Source organism: Bufo gargarizans, chromosome 3 (assembly GCF_014858855.1).
Source record: "Bufo gargarizans isolate SCDJY-AF-19 chromosome 3, ASM1485885v1, whole genome shotgun sequence".
NCBI lineage: Eukaryota > Metazoa > Chordata > Amphibia > Anura > Bufonidae > Bufo > Bufo gargarizans.
In genome coordinates, this window is record NC_058082.1 from 553,688,424 (window position 1) to 553,710,089 (window position 21,666).

The 21,666-nt window shown below is 45.2% G+C and overlaps 1 protein-coding gene across 15 annotated transcripts in view; it reads right to left on the minus strand.

The window, feature by feature from the left end:
• Positions 1–21,666, minus strand: part of ZBTB20 (zinc finger and BTB domain containing 20) — a 707,334-nt gene that overhangs the window by 167,448 nt on the left and 518,220 nt on the right. For 2 of the 15 annotated variants that reach the window (XM_044284178.1, XM_044284177.1), the window contains exon 1: positions 4,682–4,887. The exons of 12 other annotated variants lie outside the window; for them this stretch is intronic. The gene's annotated coding sequence lies outside the window, so the exon portion shown is untranslated. Of the gene's footprint in view, positions 1–4,138; positions 4,149–4,681; positions 4,888–21,666 lie in introns of those variants that run through there. One more of the 15 variants, XM_044284179.1, reaches the window with a different exon arrangement.

Here is a 21,666-nt window from a genome sequence, read left to right on the forward strand (position 1 = left end):
GCTGAATGGGATCCTATATGATAATACCATGCTGCATGGAATCCTATAGGATAATACCATGCTGTATGGGTTCCTATATGATAATACCATGCTTTGTGGGATCCCCTAGAATAATACAATGCTGTATGGGATCCTATAACATAATACCATGCTGTATAGGATCCTATAGGATAATATTATGCTGTATGGGATCCTATAGGATAATACCATGCTGAATGGGATCCTATAGGATTATACAATGCTGAATGGGATCATATAGGATAACACCATGCTGTATGGGATCCTATAGAATAATTCCATGCTGTATGGGATTATATAGAATTATACCATGCTGTATGGGATCCTATATGATAATACCACGTTGTATAGAATCCTATAGGATAATACCATGCTGTATGGGATCCCATAGGATAATGCCATGTTGCATGCGGTCCTATAGGATCATTCCATGCTGTATAGGATCCTATAGGATAATACCATGCTGTATGGGATCCTATATGATAATACCATGCTGTATGGGATCCTATAGGATAATACCATGCTGTATGGGATCCTATAGGATAATACCATGCTGTATAAGATCCTAAAGGATAATACCATGCTGTATGGGATCCTATAGGATAAAACCATGGTGTATAGGATCCTATATGATAATAACATGCTGTATAGGATCCTCTAGGATAATGCATGCAGTATAGGTTGCTATATTATGATACCATGCTCTATGGGATACAAAATATAGTAATACTCTGCTGTATAGGATCATATATGATAATACCATACGGTACATTATCCTATAGGGTAATACCATGCTATATAGGATCCTACAGGATAATACCATGCCGTATAAGATCCTATTGGAGGATCCCATGCTTTATAGGATCATATAGGACAGTGGTGGCGAACCTATGGAACTCAGAACCCTCTCTGTGGGCACCCGCACCCTGGAAAAAGTCTATGGTGTACCAATATGCCTTAGACTTTTCCTGCCATTCATCAGCGCAGGCGCAGTATGAACAGCACAGGCAGCGCATTGACTGTAGGCAGGCTGTTATAGCCAAATGATAAAGTACATGGAAAGTATACTATACTGGACTGTAGTATTGGGGTTAAACTGCCGTGTTGGCACTTTGTGATAAATAAGTGGGTTTTGAGTTGCAGTTTGGGCACTCGGTCTCTAAAAGGTTCGCCATCACTGCTATAGGATTATCCCATGCTGTATAAGATTCTGTAGGATAATACCATGCTGTATAGGATCCTATATGATATAACCATGCTGTATGGGATCCTATGGGATAATACAATGCTGTATAGGAAGCTATATGATAACATGCTGTATAGGATTCTATATGATAATACCATGCTGTATAAGGTGCTATAGGATAATATCATGCTGTATAGGATACTATAGGATAATATGTTGTATATAATCCTATAGGGTAATACCATTCTGTACAGGATCCTATAGGATAATACTATGCAGTATAGGATCCTATAGAATAATACCATACTGTATAAGATCCTATAGAATAATACCATGCTTTATGGGATCCTATAGGATTATACCTAGCTGTATGGAATCATATAGGATAATACCATGCTGTATAGGATCCTATAGAAAAATACCATGCTTTATGGGATCCTATAGGATAATACCATGCTTTATGGGATCCTATAGGATAATACCATGCTGTATAAGATCCTATAGGATAATACTATATTTTATAGGATAATACTATTCTATATAGGATCCTATGGGATAATACCATGCTGTTTGGGATCATATAGGATATTACCATGCTGTATAGAATCCTATAGGATAATACCATGCTGTATGGCATCCTACAAGATAATATCATGCTGTATAAGATACTATAGGATAATACCATGCTCTATGGGATCCTATAGGATAATACCATGCTGTATAGGATCCTATAGGATAATACCATGCTGTATAGGATTCTTTAGGATAATACCATGCTGTATAAGATCCTATAGGATAATACTATGCTGTATGGGATCCTATAGAATAATACCATACTGTATAAGATCCTATAGAATAATACCATGCTGTATAAGATTATGTAGGATAATATCATGCTGTATAGAATAGTATAAAATAATATCATGGTGTATAAGATCCTATAGAATAATACCACGCTTTATGGGATCATATAGGATAATATCGAGCTGTATGAAATCCTATAGGATAATAGCATGCTGTATAGGATCCTATAGAAAAATATAATGCTGCATGGGATCCTATAGGATAATACCATGCTGCATAGGATCCTATAGGATAATACTATGCTGTATGGGATTATATAAAATAATACTATGCTGTATGGGATCTTATAGGACAATACCAAGCTGTATCATATCCTATAGGATAATACCATGCTGTATAAGATCCTATAGAATAATTCCAGGCTGTATAAGATCCTATAGAATAATTCCAGGCTGTATAGGATCCTATAGGATAACCCCATGCTGTATGGGATCCTAAAGGATAATACTATGCTGTATGGGATCCTATAGGATAATACCATACTGTATAGGATACTATAGGATAATACCATGCTGTATAGGATAATACCATGCTGTATAGGATCCTATAGGATAATACAATGCTGTATAAGATCTTATAGGATAATACTATGCTGTATGTGATCCTATAGGATAATACCATACTGTATAGGATCCTATAGGATTATACCATGCTGTATAGGATAGTATAGGATAATACCATGCTGTATAGGATCCTATAGGATAATACAATGCTGTATAAGATCTTATAGGATAATACCATGCTGTATGGGATCATATAGGATAATACTATGCTGCATGGGATCTTATAGGATAATACCATGCTGTATCATATCCTATAGAATAATTCCAGGCTGTATAAGATCCTATAGAATAATACCATGCTGTATAGGATCCTATAGGATAACCCCATGCTGTATGGGATCCTATAGGATAAAACTATGCTGTATGGGATCCTATAGGATAAAACTATGCTGTATGGGATCCTATAGGATAAAACTATGCTGTATAGCATACTATAGGATAATACCATGCTGTATAGGATAACACCATGCTGTATAGGATCCTATAGGATAATACAATGCTGTATAAGATCTTATAGGATAATACTATGCTGTATGGGATCCTATAGGATAATACTATGCTGTATGGGATCCTATAGGATAATACAATGCTGTATAAGATCTTATAGGATAATACCATGCTGTATAGGATCCTATAGGATAATACAATTCTGTATAAGATCTTATAGGATAATACTATGCTGTATGGGATCCTATAGGATAATACCATGCTGTATAGGATAGTATAGGATAATACCATGCTGTATAGGATCCTATAGGATAATACCATGCTGTGTGGGATCCTATAGGATAATACCATGCTGTATGGATCCTATAGGATAATACTATGCTGTATGGGATCCTATAGGATAATACCATACTGTATAGGATCCTATAGGATTATACCATGCTGTATAGGATCCTATAGGATAATACCATGCTGTATAGGATCCTATAGGATAATACAATGCTGCATAAGATCTTATAGGATAATACCATGCTGTATGGGATCCTATAGGATAATACTATGCTGTATGGGATCCTATAGGATAATACCATACTGTATAGGATCCTATAGGATTATACTATGCTGTATGGGATCATATAGGATAATACCAAGCTGTATAGGATCCTATAGGATAATACAATGCTGCATAAGATCTTATAGGATAATACCATGCTGTATGGGATCCTATAGGATAATACTATGCTGTATGGGATCCTATAGGATAATACCACTCTGAACAGTAATCTATATGGCGTTACGAGGCAGTGTACGATTAATATAAGAATTCTTCTTCAGCTCCAACCACATATTGTGTTCACTCTGAGAAAAGCATGTGGGCCCTATGGCATTAGGGCCCGGCAGTGAATGTGACCTTTGCTGCACCTGTTGTTTCCGCACCAGTACATGTGTGGCATATCTGTTATCCTGTATGGACATATATGTGCTACAGATGGCGGCAGGATACGGAGCAGGTACAGAAGTCGCCGGCCTACATTACATCTATAGTGGAGGGGACACGTACTGTACTCCCAGCAGCAGAATCGTATCACAGCTTCACCACCACATGTCACAACCACGTTGAGCGCCTTCCAAGTAGAAACCCGCCTCGGAGCGGGAAGACACATGAAAAAAAATAAAAACTCTCTGCAACGTATGAACACGTACCTACGACTGACAACTCCTACAGCAGCCATGTCCATTGATGGGAGTTGTGCTGCTCTATCTGAACTGTAACTCCAAACATCTCAAACATCCCAGGAATGAAGTGGTTGCTGATTTGGCACAGCTGGTTGCTTCCTGCTGTTTCTCTGGCTGGCACCGGTGCACAATGGACAGTATTGTTGTGCCCCCCCTTCTCTGGTTTTCCCGGTGCCCACAAGAGGGAGGTTGAGTCACGAAGAAGTAAAACGAAAGAAGTGACTTTCAGCAAGAAAAGTGAGCTGTACCAGGCAGCCGGGCACACCACACCGCTCTCGAAGCCTCCGCCGGGTACTGGCCTCCATACAATGGTTGCTCAATTCAAAGGAGAAAATAAATATACAAAAAAATTGGCAGATGGACGTACCTGATGTGAAAGCGGCCTCGCTCCGAACTCTGGACTCACGAAGATTTCCATAAACTCGGCCACTCCCAGTTTATAATACATTATGCATTAATTCCAACATCTGATTCTGCTGCCAGTAGGGGACATTATCGGCAGCAGGTTGTCAGACAGTCACAGCGTACACTGCAGCCCTGCCAGCTCTCGTCCGCCCGCCCCCCTCAGCCTGGGCACCAGGCTAGAACTTACACAGGCACCCAGATCTCTGCCCGTCGGTCATGTGACCTGTGGGTGACGGGCAGCTGGCGGGTTGTATATTATTATGGGCACGGCGTCCTCTCAGGTTACCTGGGATATTTAGCGTGTGCTTTGCATCAAAGCCATAGCTGCCAGCTATGAAGAAGGGAGAGCAAAAAGCACAGTGCCCGTCAGAAAATGATCTCCGTATGCCCCTTTAATTTATATCTGACCCCAACTTACAGCATCAGGATCACAAAAAGTACATATGACCCCCTGCAACACACCCACCTAAATAAGCAGACCCCTTTATACAGACCCCAGACTAATCCACCCTGTATACAGACCCCAGACCAATCCACCCCTGTATAGAGACCCCAGACCAATCCACCCTGTAAACAGACCCCAGACCAATCCACCCTGTATACAGACCCCAGACCAATCCACCCTGTATACAGACCCCAGACCAATCCACCCTGTGTACAGACCCCAGACCAATCCACCCTGTATACAGACCCCAGACCAATCCACCCTGTATACAGACCCCAGACCAATCCAGCCTGTATACAGACCCCAGACCAATCCAGCCTGTATACAGACCCCAGACCAATCCAGCCTGTATACAAACCCCAGACCAATCCAGCCTGTGTACAGACCCCAGACCAATCCAGCCTGTATACAGACCCCAGACCAATCCAGCCTGTATACAGACCCCAGACCAATCCACCCTGTATACAGACCCCAGACCAATCCAGCCTGTATACAAACCCCAGACCAATCCAGCCTGTGTACAGACCCCAGACCAATCCAGCCTGTATACAGACCCCAGACCAATCCAGCCTGTATACAGACCCCAGACCAATCCACCCTGTATACAGACCCCAGACCAATCCACCCTGTGTACAGACCCCAGACCAATCCACCCTGTAAACAGACCCCAGACCAATCCACCCTGTATATAAACCCCAGACCAATCCACCCTGTATAGAGACCCCAGACCAATCCACCCTGTATACAGACCCCAGAGCAATGCACCATGTATACAGACCCCAGACCAATCCAACCTGTATACAGACCCCAGACCAATCCACCCTGTATACAGACCCCAGACCAATCCACCCTGTATACAGACCCCAGACCAATCCACCCTGTATACAGACCCCAGACCAATCCACCCTGTGTACAGACCCCAGACCAATCCACCCTGTGTACAGACCCCAGACCAATCCAGCCTGTATACAGACCCCAGACCAATCCAGCCTGTATACAAACCCCAGACCAATCCAGCCTGTGTACAGACCCCAGACCAATCCAGCCTGTATACAGACCCCAGACCAATCCAGCCTGTGTACAGACCCCAGACCAATCCACCCTGTATACAGACCCCAGACCAATCCACTCTGTATACAGACCCCAGACCAATCCACCCTGTGTACAGACCCCAGACCAATCCACCCTGTGTACAGACCCCAGACCAATCCAGCCTGTATACAGACCCCAGACTAATCCACCCTGTATACAGACCCCAGACCAATCCACCCTTTATACAGACCCCAGACCAATCCACACTGTATACCCCAGACCAGTCCCCCTGTATACAGAGCCCAGACTAATCCACTTTGTACATGTCCCAAATGATGGTAGTCAGGGTTCCAGATGGAGAGTTCTTTATTGCATAAATGAATAAAAGCTCAATACGTTTTGGGGTATTTTCCCCTTTCTCAAGAGCAGTGTGGGTTAAAACACATAACATGTGTATATTCATTTATTTATTCATTTATGCAATAGAGAACTCTCCATCTGGAACCCTGACTACCATCATTTGGGACATGGAGGAAAGTTTATACTACCTGACGAGTGATCTCGGCGGGGGAGGAGCAAGTATAGGTGTATTTTGCTTATCCTATATCTCCCTCCCTGGTGAAGTAAGTCGCCTTCCGTTTTTCTCATACAATTCTTTTAACATCACTTATTATTATTTTTAATTATTTTTTAAGTACCCGCACAGTGATACATGTGTCGCCATATATCAGTACTGTGAAATAGAATCAATATAACAAGATATAAATAGACACAGTGATATATGGGCTCACCATATAGAGACTGTGACATAGAAGCACTAACTATACAGACACAGTGATATATATGTTTATGCAATATATCGATACTGTGAAGCAGAAGCACAAATCCATCTAGCAAAGTAGTAACCCTCCATAGACTTACTACACCGCCCTTATCCGTTTTTTCTTCACCTTGGCGCCCCTGTGCTACTGCCCACTATCCCCAAGACCAGGGGCCTCCTCCGCCCTTTTTTGGGGGGGAAGCCTCCAGCACTTTTTATTTTTTATTTTTTTTATCTCTATATTATCTTGCAGTGCACTGACGTACAATGCTTTAGGGTGCTGCCTCGGTGAACACCCACCAAAACACTTCCACCCCATCCCTAACACTCCGTCACTTCTAAATAGTCCTCTTGGCGCTCCAGAGAATACTTTTCCTTTTTCCCTTTTCACTGCATTTAATCCTCTTTTTTTTTCTCTTCTCCTGTATACAGACCACAGACCAGCCCCCCTGTATACTGACTTCACACCAATCCCTTTATAGAGACCCACAACCAGCCCCCTCATTACCACACTCCAGACAAGACCCCCTGTATACAGACCCTAGACCAGAGCACCCTTTTTCACAGACCCCAGACCAGTCCCTTCGTATAAAAACCTCAGAACAGTCCCCCCTGTATAAAGACCTCAAACCAGTCTCTTGTTTACAGACCTCAGACAAGTCCCCCCTGTATAAAGACCTCAAACCAGTCTCTTGTTTACAGACCACAGACCAGTCCCCCTGTATAAAGACCTCAAACCAGTCTCTTGTTTACAGACCTCAGACAAGTCCCCCCTGTATAAAGACCTCAAACCAGTCTCTTGTTTACAGACCTCAGACAAGTCCCCCCTGTATAAAGACCTCAAACCAGTCTCTTGTTTACAGACCTCAGACAAGTCCCCCCTGTATAAAGACCTCAAACCAGTCTCTTGTTTACAGACCACAGACCAGTCCCCCTGTATACAGACCCCAGAGCAGCCCCACTATTAACACACACTGGAAAAGAGCCCCAGAATACTGACCAGTCTCCCTAGGTTTACAGACCCCGGACCAGACCTCAGACTAGACATTCAGCTATTCCTCTCCCTGTTCTGGCAATTCACTCTGCCCCACGGCTCCACCACAAACAACATCTTAATGGCGCCGGCATCAGGCCAATGTCTGCTGAGGTGCCGGGTAGCGTAGGGAAGCACAGGAACAGGGAGCGGTGACTATGTAGGGCACCTTGAAGATCTTCCCTTTTTCCAGGAGTCTCCTGGACATTGCAGAATTGGCAAGTACTGGTGATCACTGGTCAGCTTTACTGGGTGCAGCCCAGCTGGTTCCCCAAATGAGCCTCTCCCCCTCTATTCATTATTGGTTGGCACAGAATACGTTTTGGTGCTAATCCACATAAATTTGGCTTCAGTATGACCGCACACAATATTCCAGAATTTTTACGAAAATTTTGGAAATTTTTTTGAAGTTCCACAATGGTTGAGCAGTCAGAGAATGTAAAGTATATGGTACAGTTTTTATTATATTTCACTTGTTTTTTGTTTTTTTTTCAAATTTGCTTTATAGAAAATAAAAATGTGCTGCTCAGCCATCATCAGTAATCATCAGTAAGCTGCTGTTTATGGATCTGACATGTATATGTGTACCCGCTGTGAATGGGATGTAGGTCTTGACCACTTACTGTAAGTACCCTCTGGATGCACCAGTTCATAAGGTCAGATCCAGTGCTGGATTAAAAAGATTTTGCCCGATACATAATTTCCAGTAATTTCAATTAACATAATAAAAAATAAATAAATACATAAAAAATTGAAAAAGATACGAACAAGCAAATTTTTTCCCTTCCACCTCCTAAAAAAAAAAATTAAAAAAAATTAAAAGTGTCTTTATTGTGTTTAGGAGGCAAAGGGGTTATTATTCAACCCCAGAGGAGTGACATAAAGCAGCCTACGTCACGACCAAATATGAAGCGCGCCAAATGCAAGACAAATACACCTTCTGTCTCATCAGAGGTTCCGAATGTTGCTTTGTCCCTCCTCCATGCTTTATACTGCAACTCAACTTGCTCAGACCGCCTGCTGTGTAGAAGCACAAGCCCAGTGGGAAGTTGATGCACAAAGAGATGATTTCAGTCATCATGAGGATTGAAGGATTATAAAGGGAAGATTATCAGAAAACAGCAGTGCGTTAACTGAGGGGTGGAGCTTATGGAATGGGGAGTGGCTTCTGGAAGGGGAGGAGCCTGCAGATGCTTTAATATATATTTTTTATATTCGCACTGCAGATCGCCCCTCTTACATGTTAAGGCCTGAGGTCTAACTCTATACATTAATGTTCCCCAATATGCGATTATCGGGGGATGATGAGAGTTGTAGTTTTGCAACAGTTTGAGATTGGAGATCGCTGCTATAGGTTATACATACAGATCCCGTATAGTGTGATGATGGGGGTGACTGGTTCAGATTCTGTATTAGGGGACTGGAGGTCCAATGAATGTCCAATAATCCAGTCCGGCACCGTCAGGCGCCATGTAACATTTTCATCCGTGCCGGATTATCAGAATTTCAGGGTTTTTCACTGATATAAATAGGGCCCCCTCCGCGGACGCCCACCACGCGTGCTTTGTGTTTTTCATCTATGGATGTGTCCGTGGACTGGTTGCCAGGTCACACATGTGAACACAATATCTGCGGCACGCCCCGCTGTCCTGGCCTCCTCTCCCAGCACGGCTCGCTGTATGCAGGAAGGGAGGGAGAGCTGCCCGGGAACATCATGTCTCCTCTCGCCTGGCCTTTATAAATAGGCACATTATTTTTATATACAGCCCGTCACCTGGCGCTCCCCCGGGCACCGGACTATATACATTGACGACATTTAAGTATCCACAGCTCTGCGGTTTTCTGTCCTGTGAGCAACCACACGCCCTGGGGAGGGAAAATGGGCAGAAAATCTTCTCCTCCAACAAACTGTGCCAAATGACTAACACAGCACTGCTACATCTGTAAATCATTTGATTTTTCAGTGCTATGCAATGCCACGGATTGCAAAGCATGACAGCACTATAAGATGTGCCAATCGACAAACTCAGTGCCACTACATCTGTAATAGTGTCTTGCCTGCAGTCAGTGATATCAACATATATTATCCAAAAAATTCAGCTCTGCTACACACGTAAAGTCATTTACAAGCTGACCTGCAGTCCTATGCAACCCCCCGGCCCAACACATTGGGATATCGTAAGTTTTAACAAAAGACAAATCCAGCTCTGCTAAATGTTAACCATAATGCATTACAGTTTACCTTCTCTCTACAGGCAACACCATGAAATGTACCATATTGCAAGTTCAGCTCTGCTTCTATTGTAGCATAATGCAGTATGGCAGGTTTATCTGCAAAAACACAGGAAGTACACATTTATATAATTATGAGCTGCCCCAAATGACAATCTCAGCTCTCCTACATCTACAGGCACAGGCACTGTAAGCACAGTGATAATGCAACTTACAAGCTCAGCTCTGCTGCATCTGTGATATGACGCTATAAATGTACTTGCAGTCCTATACAGAACCACAGGAGATAATTCATTGCATCACCATGGAATGTGCCACATGACAAGCTCTGCTACATCTGTATTTTCTATGATTTAGTTATAATGGAAATGGGCCACTCAACACCCCAATCCTGGCAATTTCTGTTAGGAGGTGGAGCCCTGCATGCAGGTTCGTTGTGCCTATGGGGGAAGAGGATGGTGCCAATGTAAGCGCCAGGGGCGTAGCTAAAGGCTCATGGGCCCTGGTGCAAGAGTTTAGCTTGGGCCCCCCATACCTCATTGCTTTGTGGCCAGGGGCAGGGAAGCACATTGCCTTCCTGCTGCCTGAGGCAAAAATGTAACTGCACCCCCCACCATGCCAAATTCTTGATCTAACACCTTCCCTCCAGCCAGAGGTGTAACTTGTCCGGCATGCCCCTTCTAGAAAACAGGTGTCTTCTCATGTGGTACAAGGGTCTTTGGGGCCCCTCAGGCTCATGGGCCCGGTAGCAACTGCTACCTCTGCACCCCCTATAGCTACGCCCCTGGTAAGCGCCCTCACCAGTCCATATACAGTACAGACCAAAAGTTTGGACACACCTTCTCATTCAAAGAGTTTTCTTTATTTTCATGACTATGGAAATTGTAGATTCACACTGAAGGCATCAAAACTATGAATTATCACATGTGGAATTATATACATAACAAAAAAGTGTGAAACAACTGAAAATATGTCATATTCTAGGTTCTTCAAAGTAGCCACCTTTTGCTTTGATTACTGCTTTGCACACTCTTGGCATTCTCTTGATGAGCTTCAAGAGGTAGTCACCTGAAATGGTCTTCACGTCACAGGTGTGCCCTGTCAGGTTTAATAAGTGGGATTTCTTGCCTTATAAATGGGGTTGGGACCATCAGTTGCGTTGAGGAGAAGTCAGGTGGATACACAGCTGATAGTCCTACTGAATAGACTGTTAGAATTTGTATTATGGCAAGAAAAAAGCAGCTTAAGCTACTTTCATACCTGTCTTTAGGTGCGGATCCGTCTGGTATCTGCACAGACGGATGCGCACCTATAATGCAAACGCTTAGATCCGTTCAGAACGGATCCGTTTACATTACCATGATAATGCAAACGGATCCGTTTTGACTTACATTGAAAGTCAATGGGGGACGGATCCGTTTGAAAATTGAGCCATATTGTGTCAACTTCAAACGGATCCGTCCCCATTGACTTACATTGTAAGTCTGGACGGATCCGTTTGCCTCTGCACGGGCAGGCGGACGTCCGAACGCTGCAAGCAGCGTTCGGGTGTCCGTCTGCTGAGCGGAGGACAAACGGTGCCAGACTGAGGCATTCTGAGCGAATCCGCATCCACACAGAATGCATTAGGGCAGTACGGATCCGTTCGGGGCCGCTTGTGAGAGCCTTCAAACGGAATTCACAAGCGGAGCCCCGAACGCTAATGTGAAAGTAGCCTAAGAAAAACGAGTGGCCATCATTACTTTAAGAAATGAAGGTCAGTCAGTCCGAAAAATTGGGAAAACTTTGAAAGTGTCCCCAAGTGCAGTCACAAAAACCATCAAGCGCTACAAAGAAACTGGCTCACATGCGGACCTCCCCAGGAAAGGAAGACCAAGAGTCGCCTCTGCTGCGGAGGATAAGTTCATCCGAGTCACCAGCCTCAGAAATCGCAGGTTAACAGCAGCTCAGATAAGAGACCAGGTCAATGCCACCCAGAGTCCTAGCAGCAGACACATCTCTAGAACAACTGCTAAGAGGAGACTGTGAATCAGGCCTTCATGGTAGAAGATCTGCTAGGAAACCACTGCTAAGGACAGGCAACAAGCAGAGGAGACTTGTTTGGGCTAAAGAACACAAGGAATGGACATTAGACCAGTGGAAATCTGTGCTTTGGTCTGATGAGTCCAAATGTGAGATCTTTGGTTCCAACCACCGTGTCTTTGTGCGACGCAGAAAAGGTGAACGGATGGACTCTACATGCCTGGTTCCCACCGTGAAGCATGGAGGAGGAGGTGTGATGGTGTGGGGGGGCTTTGCTGGGGACACTGTTGGGGATTTATTCAAAATTGAAGGCATACTGAACCAGCATGGCTACCACAGCATCTTGCAGCGGCATGCTATTCCATCCGGTTTGCGTTTAGTTGGACCATCATTTATTTTTCAACAGGACAATGACCCCAAACACACCTCCAGGCTGTGTAAAGGCTATTTGACCATGAAGGAGAGTGATGGGGTGCTGCGCCAGATGACCTGGCCTCCACAGTCACCGGACCTGAACCCAATCGAGATGGTTTGGGGTGAGCTGGACCGCAGAGTGAAGGCAAAAGGGCCAACAAGCGCTAAGCATCTCTGGGAACTCCTTCAAGACTGTTGGAAGACCATTTCTACCTCTTGAAGCTCATCAAGAGAATGCCAAGAGTGTGCAAAGCAGTAATCAAAGCAAAATGTGGCTACTTTGAAGAACCTAGAATATGACATATTTTCAGTTGTTTCACACTTTTTTGTTATCTATATAATTCCACATGTGTTAATTCATAGTTTTGATGCCTTCAGTGTGAATCTACAATTTTCAAAGTCATGAAAATAAAGAAAACTCTTTGAATGAGAAGGTGCGTCCAGACTTTTGGTCTGTACTGTACATTCATTCCATATTGCACCTACATGGACACCGGAAGATATTATCCCTGAAAATGGGGCAGTACCAGGACAATGGTATCGGGGGATTGCCCAGGTTAGAGGCACCAGGGGATTACCTGGGAGAGAGCCAGTGGGGACATCCTGGTGTGTGGGCAGCAGGGTATGGTCCAGGGAAGAGGCAGCAGGAGATTATCGGGGAGTAGCCTGGGTAGGGGTAGCAGGGGATAGCACAGGGTAGGGGCAGCAGGGGATAGCTCTAGGCAGGGGCAGCAGGGGATAGCTCTGGGCAGGAGGGGACAGCTCTGGGCAGGGGCAGCGGGGGATACCACAGGGTAGAGGTAGCAGAGAATAGTCCGGGGTAGAAGCAGTGAGGGATAGTCTGGGGTAGGGGCAGCAGGGGATATCTCTGGGCAGGGGCAGCGGGGTACTTTCGGAGTAGAGGCAGCAGGGGATAGCACGGAGTAGGGGCAGCGGGGGATAGCATGGGGAACGGGCACCGGAGGATAGCACGGGGTAGGGGCAGCGGGGAACAGCACTGGGTAGGGGCAGCGGGGGGATAGCACGGGGTAGGGGCAGTGAGGGATAGTCCAGGGTAGGGGCAGCGGGGAACAGCACTGGGTAGGGACAGCAACCCCATACACATTCATCATTTCCAGATTTCTGCTTGCTGTCAGTGAATGTTGCTATTTTTCTTTATATCCACATGCAGAGAAACTGTAACCTTTGTAAATCTGAGAGCTTTGCTACAATTGTCTTGTCAATCCTCTGTGAGCTAAATAGACAGATACATTGTATCTGCACTCAAACACTGTAAGGTTACTTTCACACCTCCAGTTTGAACAGCCTGCAGAAATTCTCTGGATCTGGCGCTCCTGGATGCGAACGGAATGTCTGCTAGTCCCATTAAATATAATGGGGTCTGGGGAGATCCGTACGCATTCAAGCGGAAAACCGGACGGACACAAGCCACTGCAGGTGTCTGTCGGCGCGGCCGTGTCGGAGTTTAAAGTTATTCACTGGAAGAGTGAATGTGGCCTAACAAACTCTCAGCGCTGCGGATATACTAACCGGATTGTCTACACTGGATCAATCTCCTGTCCTGATGGTTTGTTACAATGTATCAGGTCGGAGACCAGGACACATAGAGAACTGTATAGACTGGATGAATATCTCCCCTGCCCTGATGGTTTGTTACAATGTATCAGGCCGGAGACCAGGACACATAGAGAACGGTACAGACTGGATAGATCTCTCCCCTGCCCTGATGGTTTGTTACAATGTATCAGGCCGGAGACCAGGACACATAGAGAACTGTATAGACTGGATGGATCTCCCCCCTGTCCTGATGGTTTGTTACAATGTATCAGGCCGGAGACCAGGACACATAGAGAACGGTATAGACTGGATGGATCTCTCCCCTGCCCTGATGGTTTGTTACAATGTATCAGGCCGGAGACCAGGACACATAGAGAACGGTACAGACTGGATGGATCTCTCCCCTGCCCTGATGGTTTGTTACAATGTATCAGGCCGGAGTCCAGGACACATAGAGAACTGTATAGACTGGATGGATCTCCCCCCTGTCCTTATGGTTTGTTACAATGTATCAGGCCGGAGACCAGGGTACATAGAGAACTGTATAGACTGGATAGATCTACCCCCTGTCCTGATGGTTTGTTACAATGTATCAGGCCGGAGACCAGGATACATAGAGAACTGTATATACTAGATTGATCTCTCCCCTGTCCTGATGGTTTGTTACAATGTATCAGGCCGTAGACCAGGATGCATAGAGAACTGTATAGACTGGATGAATCTCTCCCCTGTCCTGATGGTTTGTTACAATGTATCAGGCCGGAGACCAGGATACATAGAGAACTGTATAGACTGGATGGATCTCTCCCCTGTCCTGATGGTTTGTTACAATGTATCAGGCCGGAGACCAGGACACATAGAGAACTGTATAGACTGGATGGATCTCTCCCCTGCCCTGATGGTTTGTTACAATGTATCAGGCCGGAGACCAGGATACATAGAGAACTGTATAGACTGGATGGATCTCTCCCCTGTCCTGATGGTTTGTTACAATGTATCAGGCCGGAGACCAGGACACATAGAGAACGGTATAGACTGGATGAATCTCTCCCCTGTCCTGATGGTTTGTTACAATGTATCAGGCCGGAGACCAGGATACATAGAGAACTGTATAGACTGGATGGATCTCTCCCCTGCCCTGATGGTTTGTTACAATGTATCAGGCCGGAGACCAGGACACATAGAGAACTGTATAGACTGGATAGATCTCTCCCCTGTCCTGATGGTTTGTTACAATGTATCAGGCCGGAGACCAGGACACATAGAGAACTGTATAGACTGGTTGAATCTCTCCCCTGTCCTGATGGTTTGTTACAATGTATCAGGCCGGAGACCAGGATACATAGAGAACTGTATAGACTGGATGGATCTCTCCCCTGTCCTGATGGTTTGTTACAATGTATCAGGCCGGAGACCAGGACACATAGAGAACTGTATAGACTGGATGGATCTCTCCACTGTCCTGATGGTTTGTTACAATGTATCAGGCCGGAGACCAGGACACATAGAGAACTGTATAGACTGGATGGATCTCTCCCCTGTCCTGATGGTTTGTTACAATGTATCAGGCCGGAGACCAGGATACATAGAGAACTGTATAGACTGGATGAATATCTCCACTGTCCTGATGGTTTGTTACAATGTATCAGGCCGTAGACCAGGACACATAGAGAACTGTATAGACTGGTTGAATCTCTCCCCTGTCCTGATGGTTTGTTACAATGTATCAGGCCGGAGACCAGGATACATAGAGAACTGTATAGACTGGATACAACCATAACAAATCTATGAGTATTGTTTGTAGATTGTGATGAGTTCTCAGTTTCTGAATGCAAACAATGTTTCCATTCACTGACAGTAGCAGAGATATTGAAAATGGTTATGCAAAGGCTATATAAGTTACAGAACCTTTCACTCCACATTTATTAAGATACAGAAAACTGGAAAAGCCCTTTAAGGGGCAGGGCAGCAGCAACATCAGGTATGTGGAGCCCGAACCGGTGACTGCAAAAACAGGAAGCGGATTGTTGCGTCAAGGGATGGATGCCGGCTCCACATGGAAGCTGCGGGTCCCCGGGCCCGCACTAGGTGGCGCTGTCACAGCAGTGTCCTCCCTGCACTGGCTCTTGGGTGTCATGGAGGAGCAGGTGACATAAAGCACCCTGGTCACCGAGAAGGCATGGCTCACCTCAAACCACCCCGCGAGGAGGGCAGACCATGCTGAGAGGCGTAGTACAGGGAGTCCAGCAGCGAGGGGGGTTAATGGGCTTTTTGGATGTTATGTACACAGCTGCAGAGATATTTTTACATCCAGAACACACGTCCCCTCCCTGCCCCCCACCCTCCCAGGGACACTCGGTGGGAGCACATATTACATTTGCACCCTGTGGGGACAATCGGAGGGTCTCAGGGGGAAGTTTCCAGGAGAAGCAGCAGAAGATGTCAGGGGCTTCATGCACATTGTGAGGACGGAGGGGGGACGCGTGTCCATCAGGGAGGAGGCAGCAGACGCCGTCACAATGTGTCAGTGACAAACACCCAGAGAATGACAATGCAAATAACTTCATGAAAACCGCTCTACATGCAGACGGTCTAGGCAAATGTACAGACAACAGCGGCTCTGTGACCTGTGCCAGGCTCCACTAACACACCCATCATCCGAGAGCGGATACAGAGTCACAGAGGATATCCGGGACACAGAGAGGAGGATGGATGGATGGATAGATAGATAATAGATAGATAGATATGAGATAGATGATTGATAGATAGATAGATAGATAGATATGAGATAGATAGATAGATATGAGATAGATGATTGATAGATAGATATGAGATAGATGATTGATAGATAGATAGATAGATAGATAGATAGATGATAGATAGATGATAGATAGATAGATGATAGATAGATATGAGATAGATAATAGATAGATACATAGATAGATAGATACATAGATAGATAGATAGATATTAGGCTACTTTCACACTAGAGTTTTTACTGGATTCGGCAGGGTTCAGCAAAAACGCTTCCGTTACTGATAATACAACCATCTGCATCAGTTATGAATGGATCCTGTTGTATTATCTTTAACATAGCCAAGACGGATCCGTTTTCTATTGTGGCAGAGAAAACGGATCCGTCTCCATTGACTTGCATTGTGGGTCATGCTGGATCCGTCTTGCTCCACATCCCATGACAGAAAGCAAACCGCAGCACGGAGCTCTCCGGTATGAGAACGGAACGGAATGCATTTGGAGCGCTCCGTTCTGTTCAGTTAAGTTTTGTCCCAATTGACAATGAATGGGGACAGAACTGAAGTATTTTTTTTCCCCCGATATTGAGACCCTATGACGGATCTCAATACCGGAAAATAGAAACGCTGGTGTAAAAGTCGCCTAAGATAGATAGATAGAAGTGGCAAAAAGGCAGCAACCACTTTGGGGAAATAAAATACCCTTTGCCTTTGAATTCTTTGAGTGCTGCCTTTTTGCCACTTATTAATCAGTTCTTGAGTCAAGTCCCTCGGCCTGAACCTCAACTTTCATCTGGTGCTATTTCTCTATTTGTTTAGATAGACATCAGATACATAGATATGAAGGATAGATAGATACCCGGGCTGTGTCCGCACCCTTTCCCCCCTGTCATGATACACCACGGACTCCTATACACCGGCCCCGGGTGTCTCCCCATTTCTCAACCCCCTATTTCCCACATGCTTTGGCAATACTAATGTATCATCTTAGACCTGCCAATAAAGCTTTATTGATTGATAGATATAAGATAGATAGATAAATAGATGGAGAGAAGATAGATGGCGATAGATAGATAGATAGATAGATAGATAGATAGATAGATAGATAGAGAGAAGATAGATGGCGATAGATAGATAGATAGATAGATATACAAAAGCAAAGAGCAGCACAGCAACGGTGAAAGTCGGGTGCAATCCCCCGGGGACAATAGGCGATAAAGTCCATAGATTTGTTGTCTAAAGAGATAGAAGAGACAGACATGAGATAGATATGAGACAAACAGACAGAGAGACAGATATTAGACAGACAACTCACGAGGGCAGGTGACAAGGACAAGAGGCTACCATATCTATCAGTGACATGGGGTGTGATGGGGTTAGGGGGTCTTGGGGGGACTTGCCGTGTGAGCGGTGGTCTCGGCGTATAGCACACGGGCTGCTTTCTGAGGCTCTGGTGCTTGTTTTTCTATAAGAAGCCGTTTGCTGGGTCACCTCAGGTCGAGTGGGACGCGTGCCCAGCTCTAGGTTTTAAAGGAAAAACATACAGAAAGACACAAAAACACAGCAGTTTCCTTCATTCCATTCCACTCTACCTGCCACGGGCGGCCGGCCATGATGGAATTTCCCACTCGGCCTCGATGGGATGAGCGGTTATCTTTACTTATAGAGAAATAAATATGTACAGCGAGGGATGCTGAAGTGGCTGCGGAGCTCTGCCTTATTATCTCACCCGGGGTCACATCATGCTGCCCAGCTGTCATTTAACCCTTTACATAGTCCTCAGCCTTCATACAGATGGACACCGTCACAGAGATATAAAGGAGAACTCCACCTCTACCTACTTACGATCTGATATATCAATGTTTAGGCTGTTGTTAATGCAACCCAATTACTACAGACAGTGACCTGACTCTGGAATACTTTACAAAAATGGTTGTGCAGTTCCAGACTATCATGTGGTATTGGGCTTTAGCATTCGATTAATTTCCTACATATCTTTATAGGGGCAGGGGTCCATTTTTCTCATACAGTGCTCCAAATCCTCTGCATATGCAGTACACAGAGTTATAGGATAAGCTCAGGAGATTACTACATACAGATATATACAGCCGCCACTAGAGGGAGCTCAGGAGGTTACTACATACAGATATATACAGCCGCCACTAGAGGGAGCACAGGAGATTACTACATACAGATATATACAGCCACCACTAGAGGGAGCTCAGGAGATTCCTACATACAGATATATACAGCCACCACTAGAGGGAGCTCAGGAGATTACTGCATACAGATATATACAGCCTCCACTAGAGGGAGCTCAGGAGATTACTACATACAGATATATACAGCCACCACTAGAGGGAGCTCAGGAGATTACTACATACAGATATATACAGCCACCACTAGAGGAAGCTCAGGAGATTACTACATACAGATATATACAGCCACCACTAGAGGGAGCTCAGGAGATTACTACATACAGATATATACAGCCACCACTAGAGGGAGCACAGGAGATTACTACATACAGATATATACAGCCACCACTAGAGGAAGCTCAGGAGATTACTACATACAGATATATACAGCCACCACTAGAGGGAGCTCAGGAGATTACTACATACAGATATATACAGCCACCACTAGAGGGAGCTCAGGAGATTACTACATACAGATATATACAGCTACCACTAGAAGGAGTTCAGAAGCTCATGATATACAGTTGGCATCCCTCTATATAATTATATACAGTTGCCGTCCATATAATGATATAAGGTTGAGTCTCTCCATATTATACAAGGTTGGGGTTTCTTCATATAATGATATAAGGTTAGGGTCCCTCCATATAATGATATAAGGTTGGGGTTCCTCCATATAATGATATAAGGTTGGGGTTCCTCCATATAATGATATAAGGTTGGGGTCCCTCCATATAATGATATAAGGTTGAGGTTCCTCCATCTGATGATACATGGGGCGCCTGCTCTTCACACGATTTTTCTTTTCCAGAACATGATTTGAATTTGCCACCGAAGAAAGGAAGACGACAGAATCCACATCCTTTCTGGAGCGGAGGGAACAGTAGCGGCTGCCAGGACCCGGCCCATAACATCTCCTTTCAGCCGCCGCCGTCCACAGCTGCACCATCTGCTGCCAATTAGCTTAACCCTCCAGCTGCCAGGCAATTTGAGAGTTGAGACACATCTCCGGCTGCACTCAGGGCTGAACATTACAGGAGCAGCACAGGAAATGTCAGTATTAATAGCTGCGCGTGAGACGGGGGCTATCCTCAGGGGCAGAACAGGATCAGGGCAGCAGATTGTACCGCCCTGGACATCTGACAAAGTGAGGACATATCACTTTAAGAGCATAGGGTTCTGACTTCTGGGATCCCCACGGATCCTGAGAAAAGAGGGCCTTCAGCACTGATTTAGAAACTGCGGACCCATCCGTTTTTTTTGCTGTTGGGCCGGGAGCACAGCCTTGCAGGGAAAGCTTAGAAAGGGACACAGGGATAAATTGGGGCTCCAGAGGATGACCTTAAAGTCACTGCGAGGACCACCCGCTACAAGCTGCAGGGGAACTCGGCAGACGATATTTAATTCCACTGCAGCGCCACCACAGGAGAAGTGAAGTATTACACTGTCCCCATTTAAATCAATGGTCAGTCTGTGCGCGCTGTATCCTGTCTGTATCTTATCTGGCTAATACGTAAGCACACTGAATGAGGAACCCTCCATTTCCTAATGGCAGACAATCCATTTAAGGGGCACTCTCCACATAGCCCACAGTCCTAGATTGATCTTGACATCTTTCCTCATCCTAAAATATGGACAGGGAGGAAGTTACAAGCTGGCGCCCCCTGGAGGGTGAGCGGGTATCACAATGTGGCTGTAGTCAGGGGACAGCCTTCTGTGTATTATCACTGCTATTCATTAAGTGTTAAAGTCGGGGTGGGTTTAAATGCATGGCTAAGATCCTCGGGGGCAGGGCTTACAGATGAAAACGACAGCACAGGTTTCAGTGGGCGCCTCTTATGCTGCTGTTTCATTCCCATTTCTAATATGCAGATGGGGGGGGGGGTGGCACCACTTTTAGCTCATCTAACTGTCCTTGTCGTTAGGATTGCTTGCACTTTATACAATGGTAACAAACCCTCAGCTGTGAACTATATCAGGTCAGGACAGGTTTTCCATTCAGAGACAGCAAGCAAAGATCCTGAAAATGGTGAGAAAGGGCATTTCAATAGGGCCCTTATAGCGTCCCCCTGGGGCCCTCATCATCTTGCATACGAATATGTGCACATTTTTGGTAATCATTATGCAGAATTTATATATATATTTTTTTTTATGGAGACATTAAGATGTACAATACCCTACAGAGACTGAGGACCCCAAAGCTGAAGTAAGTCACAATGGGGCCCCTTCTCGATGTGGCCTTGCAGGACATAAGGGTAATTTGACCCTGTAGCCTCAACCCCTCTATTACTGCTGGCTCCTGTGAATTTGGGGGAGGGGGGGGACCCAATGCAGTTTTCTGTCCATGGGGTAAAGAGATGAGGGGACCTGATCTGCACCCACCCCCTCTATATGTCCCTGGGGCAGCCCCCCATGATACCTACAGCCGTAATCTGCAATCA